Source organism: Lynx rufus, unplaced genomic scaffold (genome assembly GCF_022079265.1).
Source record: "Lynx rufus isolate CCGP_SWC_20201006 ecotype Redwood Valley unplaced genomic scaffold, mLynRuf1.p SCAF_17, whole genome shotgun sequence".
Classification (NCBI taxonomy): domain Eukaryota; kingdom Metazoa; phylum Chordata; class Mammalia; order Carnivora; family Felidae; genus Lynx; species Lynx rufus.
The window spans coordinates 5,764,910-5,777,393 of NW_025814831.1; the positions used below are offsets into that span (position 1 = coordinate 5,764,910).

General features: G+C 53.3%; 1 protein-coding gene across 13 annotated transcripts in view; it reads right to left on the reverse strand.

Annotated features, from left to right (window-relative positions):
* Nucleotides 1-12,484, reverse strand: part of WDR25 (WD repeat domain 25) — a 141,446-nt gene that overhangs the window by 43,321 nt on the left and 85,641 nt on the right. The gene's annotated exons all lie outside the window — the stretch shown is intronic.

Consider the following 12,484-nt stretch of genomic DNA (forward strand, 5'->3'; position numbering starts at 1 on the left):
ATGCCATCTCACATAGAGCTCTGGGCCCAAGGGCCCACGAGACTTTCTGGAAGCACAACAGATGTCATGGCACTTGAATCTCACTCTCTGACCAGCCCCGTCCCTGACTGGCCGAACTGCTCCCCAGGGCTGACCCAACAGCCGGACCCATGAACATCACCTTTCCTGTGTTCCGTCGACACTGCCTATCAACTCATTTAAACCACACAACCGCTCAAAACCTGCTCTACGACTGAAGAAAAGCCAAGGCTCAGGGAGCTTAAGTAACATTGTCAAAGCTGCACAGTTAATAGAGAGTATTTACCCCGGAGTCTAAAAAAGAAAAAGCAAGATGCTCCAAAGTGATCTTTGTGGGATCAGCCATCTTTCAACCATGACCTTACATTCATGACCATGGATGATTTGCTACAGGGAGTGGCTGGTAATGGTAGCATGATATTCTGGGCAACAAGTGATAGCATGACCCCACAGGGCCTGGGCGCCAGCATGGACAGGCAGTGTGGCCCACTGGGGTCTCACTGATTCTGCAGGACTCAAGACGGTCCTTGTCCTCTGCATATCTGTCATGAAACCGCTGTCGAGCGCTCATGTGCACTGTGAAAACATTTGTGTGTACACATACATATGTGGTGGGGAAAATGTCGGTTTCGCCACTGTGAGCTTTCAGACGTCAGCGACATAAACAGGCTGAACTCAGGGCGTGTGGGGAGCAGATCTCCGACCCTGAGCCCAGGTCTGTTGGGTTCCAAAAGCCAGCACTCGCTCCTCTATGTTGTGCCACATTATGCCCCAGGGTACTGGCTGTAGTTCTCGTGTGCTCCGTTCAACCCCACTGAAAATGCAGCCAGAAACCAGACCGGCCTTGGGAACCGTTCTTACCATGGGACACGTTCCCAGGGACCAGGCCATCTCACGGGCATGGCACCTGCTATGCAACACCCACCAAGAGCGTGAAGGTGGTCTCCCTCAGAGATGTCAGCAATGGCTCCCACTGCCCAGGAGGGACAACCTTGACTGCCCCTGGCCCACAGAAACTCCTCCACTGGACTGAGGCCATGGGCAGTTAGGGACACATGAAGCTGGTGGCCGTGGAGACCAACGTGATGCCAAGATCTCCAGCATCATTTCCTTTCACGGGAACCCAGAGGCCATGTTTGCTCATCCATTTCAGAAAGCACTTTCAGAAGGCTGCCCTGCTTTGTGTTCAGGACCCCCACACACAGCATTCTACCAGCTCACCAGGTAAGGAAATGAAAGTTCATCGACTGGTAGTCTTGAGTTACAGCAGGAGCCTTTATAAACCCAATTTGCCTAGATCCATGGTCTCTGCACTCGTCTGACAGCAACATCCAACAAGGGACAGCCCTTCAGCACGTATCACGGGGACGCGTGTTTGCTTGTAAGTTACATACCGCGCTACTGTGCGAATAAATTGTATGCATTAAGATACCAAAAATAAACTATTTTAAAGGAGAGACAAGGACACAATAACGAATATTTTAAAATATGAGCACTGGGTGTTGCATGGAAACCAATTTGACAATAAATTGTATTTTAAAAAATAATAAAATATATTTTAATGTGCCATTTTCTAAGAGTGTCAACAAACCTCTGTGAAATCATTAAATCAAACGAGTTTTTAGTGAGAGCTACCAAATTGACACTGCTTCCATTTTTTTTCAAAGGTAAGAAAACTGTCTGTGGCTCAATGATTTGAAAGTAGCCCAGTTAGGGCTCCAGTCCGTTCTCTGAGGTCATCAGAGCTAACAAAGACTCTTCCCAGAGATGCACAGACCCGGCTGGAAGATGCTTACCACTGGCGACAAAGGAGACACCGTCCACTTCTGTCCATCCCTGATACAAAGGATTTTGTGAACATGTTATGAGTGAGGCCCCAGTTCCCCTCAGGTCAGAAAAACGCTCCTGCATCTCATCACAGGGTATTACTGCATTCTCATATTTTTAATAGCCCAATTCAAAATCCATTGACATTGTCATCTCAAGGATTTTGAAGCAGGTTAGAAAAACTGCTCCCAAGTTAAGGGTGCAGATATTAGTGTTTTTAATAGGTGACACATTCACATAGTTTTTGGTTAACAAATTACAAGATGGTGAAAACAAAAACATCTCTTTTCAAAATGTTCTTTCCACAGTACAAACTTTTGGGAAAGCTCTTCATTACAGTGTCACCTTTCCCTTGATGAAGGGTTATGTTGATTTTTTTCCAGTATCTTCCAGGGGCCTACAGTTTGCAGTCACTTGTCATCAGGGAAGACTTTGGAAACACCTGAGGTTTTGTAAATGGAGCCTCTATACTTCTTGAAGTTCAACAAGCCCCTTAACTGTTCCACTCAAACGGGACGTGCACAAAGTCTTTCACGGTCATCCTGTGTCACTATGATGTGAAGAGGGGCCACTGTAGGTCCTGTCATCCGTAATGGTGAAGGGCCTATAAATAACAGCCTAGCGGTCCAGCCCAAGGGGGCAGTTAAGGCAAATGTGGGTCTCTGCCTGGTGGAATGTCAAAAAGCCATTCAAAACTGGAATCACAAACCGTGCGCTTTGGCAAGACAGACAATGCCTGATACCTGTTCTTGGATCACAAAAGTATTAAGTAGGGATTGATACGGGCAGAGGCTGGGAAGAGATTCACCGACTTGAAGTGGTTTGTTCTAGGGGTAGTAAGATCATTTTTTTTTTTCAACGTTTATTTATTTTTTTTGGGACAGAGAGAGACAGAGCATGAACGGGGGAGGGGCAGAGAGAGAGGGAGACACAGAATCGGAAACAGGCTCCAGGCTCTGAGCCATCAGCCCAGAGCCCGACACGGGGCTCGAACTCACGGACCGTGAGATCGTGACCTGGCTGAAGTCGGACGCTTAACCGACTGCGCCACCCAGGCGCCCCGAGTAAGATCATTTTTTAAGTTACACCAATATCGTTGTCATAATGTTGTGTGTGTGTGGCTTTTTTTTAATAAAGAATCCTTCTAACCAGGCATCAGAGAGGAGCAGACTTACAGGAGTCTGGGTCCTACGTGTCTCGTTAGGTCAACAGACAAGCAACTGTCTCAAGCAAAAACTCACATCCTGGGGAATTAACCTGAGTGGAAACCCGATATTCCTTGAGCTTCCTCTTCTTTCCTGAAACCCATCAAGCTACAGTTGGTGGTCAGAGACCACCCATGCTATGCCCGATTAGAGATGCCCCCTCCTAGGGAGGATGGAGGTCTCCCCACGGCCGGGACTCAGAATGGCACTTACAGAGACCTGCTGGGACAGGCCTTGGAACTGCGGCTCAGGCCTCAGGGCACGTGCCCCAGCCAGGTAGCCAGGGGACCCATATGGGGGATGAAGAAAGGGACCACCATCATGTCCCCTCAATGGAAAAGGAGCACACAGATGCCACTGTGGCCCCCATGCTGCTGCAAAGGCCCCGGCCAGAAATCTCCTCCTGGCACAGGCAACAGTACCTACTGTGGCCCTCCTGCTCGTTCAGAGTCACTGCTAGTCCTTAAGCCCAAAAGGAAAAATAAACGGTCTGCCTGGAGAAAAATTTTCCCTGTTTCTTGGACCATGGCATAGAACCATATGCTTATTTCAGAAACAGCAGTGAATTAGGCATGTTTTTTCAAAAAGTGCAGTGATACAGTCTTGCCAACAATGAGGAAAAGGTGGGAGGAAAAGCAAAAGCTGAGTTGCTAAAAGATGAGGACTGAGCTTTTTCTGCTAAAAAAAAAAAAAAAATGCACGTATTTCTGCATGTTATTCTTCAACCTTCCAAAGAGACTGGGAAGAGCCTTCGAGTCTCGTAAGTACTCCGATGTTCCCGTTACAACACAAGCGATGCTTTCTATCTTTTCTCCTACTTTTTGTTTATGAGAACCAGGCCTTTGCTGTATCTGCTAAAAGGGTCCAAAACTAAAAGATTTTAGAATTTTTGATAAGCTTCCAGATAGCTCATGGGAAACACAAAGGGGGAGATTCCACCGGGGAAGGAGGTCTAGCACAAGGCTGTGGCTCAGAAGTCGGGGACCCCAGCCGTCCCTGCCCGGCACCGTGCTCGGCGCAGGAGGTGGTGCAGCAGAGGGGCTGAGAGTCACCCAGACCCAGGCCCCACCCCAGGAGAGGGACCTGCCCAAGTCTGTGAACGGCAGGCTGTCCGGGGACCACACGCGAGAGACGTGCATCCATAATGCGTAGAGTGCTCTGGAGGGCGTGGCGGACACAGCAAACAACAAAAGGGAGCTATGATTGTTGGAAAAAGTTAACCCCCAAATTACTGAATTCATGCTTGGTTAAATTAAAACCTAAAACCAAGGGCTACAAGTTCTTAACAGCAGGAACCTTGAGAGAGGAATGATTTGGAGTTTCTGTCTTGAGGCTATGAGAATACACTGCCCTGGGCTAGTCTTTGCATTTTGTTGAAGAGACACAGATAAAGGCTGGAAATATTTATCAGAGACTATCTTGTTCCCAGCCGCGGTGAGGTGAAGGTCCTTTCTTGTCAGACTTGTTCCTCCTCTACATGTTCCTACATCGAGTGCCCTGTTCACCACGTCCTCTCCTCCCTCACGACGCTACCTCAAGCACAATGGTTAGTTGCTATGTAACCTTTAACCTTGAGACTATCTTGCTTGGTTACATGCTTGTTACAGAAAGTTCTATTTATTCACTGTATGCTGCTTATGGGAAATTGAGTTTTAAAATATTTAATCCACTAACACTGACTTTATTGATCTTGTTATAATGAACTCAACCAGTATAAGAACTGTTCAGATCCTCTTGGAGTTAGGAAAAATCACTTCTTTTCCTCCTTGAATCAATAATGATACAAATAAACCATAAATTGTCATTAGGGCAAAAATACACAGAAACTCAATTTATTCTCCTGACGCTATTATTACTACCCCTGGTTCCATCACCAATATTGAGAAGATAAGGCAGCTGGTAACACTAGCCAGGAAATTCCTGAGGTTCCCCTCTTCCTTTCTCAGGTAGAGACCCAGATGACCACCCATGTGGCTGGGGCAACACCACCTGTCCACCCTAATGCCTACCTTGGGGGACCCTATCGTCATGCAGGGCTCTGAGTCCCCAACGGGTCCTCTTCGTCCACTCAGCATGTCTGGCCCCCAGCCCAGTTCCTGGCACATAACAGACATTTAATCCAGGTCAGATGAAACCCAAGTAGGGGACCCCAAGAAAGAGAAAAGAAGTTCACGCCCTCCTCTGCAGGGAGCGGGCATCTGTCACCTCCAGGCCTGCGTGCAGCCCTCTGTAGTAGGTGTCATTAGCCCATTTCACAGCAGGAGAAATGAAAGCTCTGAGAGGTGAGGACTGGTCCAGGGCCACACAAGTCAGCCATGCTGGGAGCCAGGCCGGGCCTGTCCAGCCCCAGAGCCCGCTCTCCGTACCCCGCCTTGCCTGCCCGCAAGCTATCCGTGACCTTTCCTTCTCCTGAGCTCTTTGTTCGTATCCATGGACTCACGAACATGCAGGGGAGACGCTGACAAGGGAAAGCTGATGCTGTCGGCTCATGGTGATTGAGCTCGTGTTCCCAGGCAGGCGGCGTATGACTCATTTCGCTAAAATCAATATCGTTACACTCATCCTCTGGGAAGTACCCCGCCAGCCGTAAATCTAACCATCCTGACTCAAAGTTAACGAGAAAAGGAGCTTACTAACTTTCAAATCAAACTCTATGAATCAGAAACAGGGGCCATCTCAGCACGCCCGGCAGAGTCCCGGGAAGGGTCCGGGTGCGTCCACAGGTCCCCCGCGGTTGAGCGGGCGCCTCTGGCTCAGCTGGTGGTCCTCTCAGATCCACAAAACCAGGATAATAAAGCTAGGCTGAAGAAGCTGTCGTGAGAACTGGAAAGACAGAGTGACACAAGGGGGCAGGCCCCAGACGCACGGCGGGCCCGCCAGACGGCGGCTGCGGCGGCAACAGAAGAAACGGCAGTCGGCGTTTCTCTTTATATCAAGTCTGGCTGCTGCTCTTAATGATCTGGACGAGACTGAATTCCCTAAAGTTGAAAAGAAAACAAAAGTTCTCAACTTGCAAACAAGGTGTGTCGCAAGGGTTTGCCTCAAGTTGGCTTTTCTAGGGCCCAGCAGGCCCCGCTCGACGGCAAGCGTCCGGGCTCCCGGTCCGGCGGCGGAGGAGGTCTGACCTGCGAGGGCAGCCTGTCTGCCCGGCGGCTGCCTCTGAGCGCACGCAGAGACTGAGTACCAGCACGGTGGGGCGACGGCAGTCCACGAAACAGTGCCGTCGGTTAAAACCGCTATTCGTTTATCCACAGGACGGCACAGGCGTCACTGGGAGAACATGACAGGACGGGGGTGTGTGGGATGTGGCAGGACCCGCGGGCACTTCCCACAGGGTGAGGTATGGGGCTGGCAGCGTGTTTCACGGATGTGTAATAACACCGGATTTAATATCCAACACTAGGGTCGTGCCCCAAAGCTGTATGGAAAGAGGGGGAGAAAACAAGCTTGAAACTGGAGAGAAAACCTCTTCAGACCGAAAGAGGAAGGGTGTGCGTGGGAACGGGGCCCAGGGCCAAAGAGGTGGTAGACCTGAGAACGGGCACATTTAAAAGAGGGCTAGGGACAGGGCGTCGGGGGAGGAACGAGCTTGGGAGAAAGAGGGGTGGATGAGGACGGGGAAAAGCAGAGGAGTCTGTGGGGGGCCCGCCTACACCAGAAGGACGGATGGAGGTGCGCAGCTGCTCCCTGGGCAAGAAGGCACTGGAGGGGCAGTGCCAGGGCCATCGTCGGCTCAGACCTCACTGGGCTATGGAGCCCCTCAGAGACTCTGTGTCCGGATCCAGCGGCAAACCCCTAGGACCCCAGCACTGGACACACAAAACGTGCCCGTACCATCCGGAGCTGTGCAAGTGTGCCCATCGCCCGGCGGCCCACGATGCGGCTGGGCATCCGCCTTCCTGCCTCCACAGGTACCTAAAGGGTGCCTGACCCAGTCCCTCGGAGCTGTGCCGGGGGACACTCAGTCATGGTGCTCAAAAGCCAAAGCACGGAGGAGCCCAGGCCCCCTGCAGGCACCTCCTCCAGGGCCTGGAGTGGCGGCACCAGTCGGCCCAAAAGGAGCCCCATCTGCAGCCCCTCCTCTAAAGCCCCGTGAGCTCCTGGTCTTCGTCAGGTTCTCACTTGGAGGCTTCTCACCCTTCCTATGCCAAGTGTACTATAATCGCCAGGGCTAACATTTCTCCCACCGGAGCAGCGGCTGTCGACAGCCAGAGAAGCAGCCTTCAGCCAGTCACTTAATCAGAAGGCCGGGTCAAGATCCGTCCGGGTGCCCCTTCCTCCCAGAGGCCCCAAGCTCGCTTCCACAGGTGGCAAGCCAGCTGCCTGGGGGAGAGCCAAGCAGGGCCCCTAGGGGTGGGCTTCAGCAAACCGTGCGTCCTCGGCGGGGAAAACCGACGCGGTGAGGGCATGCCACTCCCAGGCTTCAACAGGCAGGCTCTGCCAGTCACACGGGCCGCAGGTGGATCCCAGCTCTGTTGCTGCTGGCCGCGAAGCCTCGAGCAAGTCCCCGAGCACTCCAAGCCTCCGTGTCCGGGTCAATGAAATGGGGATAAAAACACTGTCCTCACAGGTAAGTGTAGGTACTAAAAATGTAATAAGTAAGCAAAGGGACTAACATCTTTTTGTCCATTTCAGCTTCATACAGACCAAGCAGTGTGCCAGGAACCAGGGCTACACCACCCGGGGCCTGGCCCACGGTGCACACTCAGCTGATGTGGCGGTCCCCCTTCCTGAAGCATTTCTGTGACGGCAGTCCCAATCAGGATGCAAAACTGAGGGAGGCACCAGAACGCACCTCTTGGAAAACAAGAGAAATGGTCACTTACGGGTCCAGTCTCAGCTGTCATTTCCATGCACCATGACCCCCCACCGAAAGACACAGGGACCCCCAGAGCAGGAGGAGCTAGCCAGGGGCTGGGGACAGCAAGGCTGCAGGCAGTGGGTTATCTGCGGGAAGAGACCTTCCTCAGCACTGGGTGCCTGGAGCTCTGGAGAGCGGGTCAGGCTGGACTGCGGGGGGTCTGCACACGCACCCCCCATAAAGGGCAGCTGCCATCTCGTCACCAGGAGGAAGCCGCCAGCCCACCACCAGAATTTTGTCACGGAGAAGCAACACATGGAGGAGACACGGGGAGGACCCAGGAAGGCCTTCCCGGCTGCTCCAGACCCACATGGGGACCAAGGGCCACACTCGTAAGCCGGCTGGGGGATCACCAGATTGGGGGCTTTTGGAGCTGAGCTACCAAAGCTGCCATATCTGAAGAAATGGCCCAGCAACCGGGGCTCTCTGGACACTCAGCAGGAACAAGGTCATTATTTCCCACCATCCCAAGGGCCTCAGAGGGAGGGACAGAGGTAGGGAAGGGACATGTTTTGCTGAGTGCATACCTGAGCCAGGCATTCTGCAAAGTGCCTACAGACATTATCTTGGCTATTCCCCTCAAAATCCCACCACCAGCCAGGTACTGTTACCCCTTTCATGGATGCAGAAACAGAAGTGAAGGAACTTTCCCCCAGGACACCCAGCTCAGGTGAGTGGAGGCGCACATTCACACCCCATTCGTGCCCCATCACACTGCACTGCCTCCAGAACTGTTGGGACCAGGTGCCATTGCACGGACGTCCAGGACAGACAGGCTGGGGCACATCAGGAGAGCTGACCAGGGCAAAGGAAGGAAGACAGGGTGCCTTCCCCAAAGTCGGAGCCCTGGGGGCACCAGGGGTCCTGCAAACCTATGAGGTCTCAACAGCCAGGCTGGGGGGCACCTGCCAGTGGTGGGGGAGGGGGGTGTGATGGGCTGGAACCTTCACAAGACCAGTGCCCGTAGAAGTGAACAAGCTCTTCAGGGGATTTCGAGGAGATGGGCTGATTTGGTGTGCAGGACAGCTGACTCATAAGGCAGGCGACACTGGGGCCCTGGCAGAGCTGGCCAGGGTTCCCTGAGGCCACTCAGACTAATGCATCAGAGACGTTTTGTTAGGAAGATTACAGACTGAAGCGGGAGCACCAAAAATAATGAATCTGTGAGTGGATTTTATTTAGGTGTTGATTCATGGTTGTCCTATAAGCCAACAGCCCGTCAGAACTATAAATTAACGAGATAAAATGTGGCTGGCTCTCCATATTTCAGGCCGGGTATTGACATTTCAGAATCCACAGATTTTTAACTGTATTGATTGAGGACACCAGGATAAATGGCCTTGGCACCAAATTCCCATTAACGACAATGGGCACCGAGTGACTAATTCCCAAAGCACTGCGGTGAGAACGCCCTGCATTGCCTTCTCCTGGCAGGGAGTTCTAATTAGATTGAAATGAAAAAGCCAAATCACCAAGGGCGGAAAGAGGCAGATCGAGTGAAAAGGGAAATCAGACTCGGTGACGAGAAAGGACGACGAGAGAAGTCAAACTGGGCCGAGAGCCACAGGGGCTGCCCAAGCCCACCGGCCTCTGTTAAAGACAGCATCTATGACAACCTGGGCCAAGGGTGGGGACGCACAGCTGAGGTGGGAGGCACGGGGGGAGCCACCGATGGGTTTCACTGCCCAGCAAGGGCCAGCCTCTGCTCACACACTCCAAGTCGCTGCTCCGAGCCAGCCCTGGCCAGATGACGAAGACGTGAAGACTCCCAGGGCAGGCCCCATTCTCAAGAGCTCCCACACTAGTCAGGGCGACAAACACAGAGACCAACAGCCCCCTCAGCAGGAGAAGTCCATGTCGGGGCTGGAGGGCTGCTCCAAGGGTGAGGTCCACACCCTGAGACCTCCCCACGAGGGACAAAGGATATCCAACATGCTCACTGCTACAGCCCCAGCACCAGGTCCTACACATAGCAAGTGCTCAGGAAATACCTGCTGAGTGAATGGAACCCGGCTCTCAACAGGTGATGAGCGCTATTCCCGGGAGTGGGGTAGAGTGGAAAAGTCCCCCCGTCTTAGGCGAAGCCCTGAGGACAGGAGCTGAGCCTTCCCTCCACCACCCAGTACACCACCGTTGGAGGAGGACCCTGGGCCTGGGGCCACACGAGCTCCTCTCCAGTGAAGTTCTGCCACAGACTGGGCAAGGCATGCCCCCTCCCCTCCTCCAGCTCTCCACCTCACCCTGCTCATACCCAACCAGCTGAAGATACCAGGCAGACCTGCCCAGAGTGCAAATCAAGCCATGATTCTCTCCTGCTCCAAACTCAGCAACGGCCCCCTACTGCCACCTGCTGTGGCAGTCCCTAACTTGTCAGGAAGACTCTCTTCAAAAAAATCCAAAAATTTCAGAAGCCTTCCCCCACATTCACACACACCCACACATGCCACGGCAGTGTCTGTTTAACATCTGTTGATTGAGAAGATACATCATGACAAAGGGCCACTAAGCATCCATTAATGTTATCAAATGAACTCGTATTTGATTAACCCAACGGCACCGCCAGGATGCGAAAAGCATCACTCCTTCGCTCCGAGGGTGGGCAGTGCAGGTACCCATGGGCACCCAATGACCCTGGAGTGGGGGGGCAGCGGGGCCAGGAAAAGGAAAAGAACTCACAGGCCGGGAACCACAGGCCTGCACCCCCAGACTCCCCCCGCCAACTGCCTGCACCGCACAACGCCACACACTCCACTCCTGTTCCTCTAACAACTCTGTCCTCATTGTTCTGTCTGCTGGGAATGTGCTTCCCTCCTCCTCCACCACACCCCCTCCACCCGGATCCTCTGTCCCCTGGGTCCTGGGTCCTGCCTCCTGCCAGGTTCCAGGCTACATGTTCTTGCATCTCGCTCCATCACCACAACCTGGGATTCTGTCCACACTTCCGTCTCCCCCGGCAGACAAGAGCTTCTAGGGTGGATCCTGGGTCTGCATCTCCAATGCTGAGCATGGGTTACTGGGCACATGGGCAACGGAGTGAGCCTGGCAGATTTTTGCATGCAAAGAAGATTCTGGTGGTGCGGCCTTAAAGGGTGAGACCCCAGATGTAAGGCTGCAGGAGAAGGCCTAGTACACAGTGGGTGGTCAGGACATTACCCACTGCGGTCATCCTCGACTAAGTGGCACCAAACTCCCTGAGCCATGGCGTCCTCATCGGCCCTGTGGGACTCACTGTAAGACCACAAATGGTTAGGGAAACACTTTGTTGAGAAGAAAAACCCCATATACACTCAGTACCGTGGAAAGGACATAGGATTTGCAAATGCAGACACGGCTCTAAATCCCCACTTGCCACGTACCACGGGGAGGTCGTGAGCTAGCTACTCCCTGCTCTGAGCCTCAGCTTTCTGCCTGTAAAATGGAGAAGAGATTGCAGGCAGCACGCCGTGGTGAGGGCCTGTGGCACAGTACCGGCCGCTGACACGGCCACCAATCTTGTCCTCACCCCCGCTGAGGACGCACGGGGAAGCCTCAGCAATCCAGTGACGAGTATGCTCCGGGTGGGACACAAACCCCACCATTACCCTACACCATCCGCCGTATTCCTTCGCCGTGCCCCCTCCCAGCTGCTGGGGAGGGGCTGTGTGGTCAGGCCCAGAGCTGTCGTCAACTGCTTGCCAGGCCCTGAGAGAGGCACGGACCCCAGGGCCTTTGCCACGGGGTATGGGAGGCCTATGTGAAGACTTGGGACACCCCGGGGATGGGCGGGGACTCCGGCCTCCCCTCCTGGCCCCGGCAGGAGAGCCCAGCAGAAAAGTGACCAGAAGGAGCCCAAGGAAGAGAAGGGAACGTGGGTGCTGAGACCAGCCAACCTGAGTCAGGGGCAGAGGCTTCGAACCAGCTCCGACCCCGTGGCTCTGTCCTCGCCTGAGAACCACGGACAGGACCCCACACAGGGGCTGTGGCGGGATTAGGTGCTAAGAGTGCCTGTTGCACAGGAGTACTCGCTAATGTAAAGTTCCTTCCACTGACTGCTCTCTCCTTCTCGCCCTGCTTGTCAAGAGCCCCCTTAGGATTTACCCAGCACAAATCCATCTTACCCAAATGCCTTTTCAGTGTAGGCATTAAAGCAGAACTCGTTTGCAGACTTTCCTTATGAGCTGGAATCATTCCTTGCAGCCTTTCAACGATAATGAATTGACAGGAATTCTAAACTGATTCCAACCAAAGGACATTGTGATAAAGCTAAATCTATTTTGGTACAAATTACATGTCAGAAGTTGATTAAAAAGCTACCTCTTTATCCAGCCCCACAGCTTGGGCTGAGACAACCTTGGGGCTCTGTCCTCCGGGCAGACTGGCAGAGGCCCACCTTGAACCCTCCGTGGAGAGTCGTGGTTCCAGGCAAATGCCCTGGAAACGCACTCACCAACGTGAGCCTCTCCTGAGGGCTATCTCCTACCGCCCCGAAGCCATATGCTGCTTGTGGCTGCTGACCGCCCAGAGAAGCTTCCCGATGAGAAAGCCGACCCAGCCGCCAGCTCCGAGGAAGGGGCGTCTCCGGGAACAATGCAGT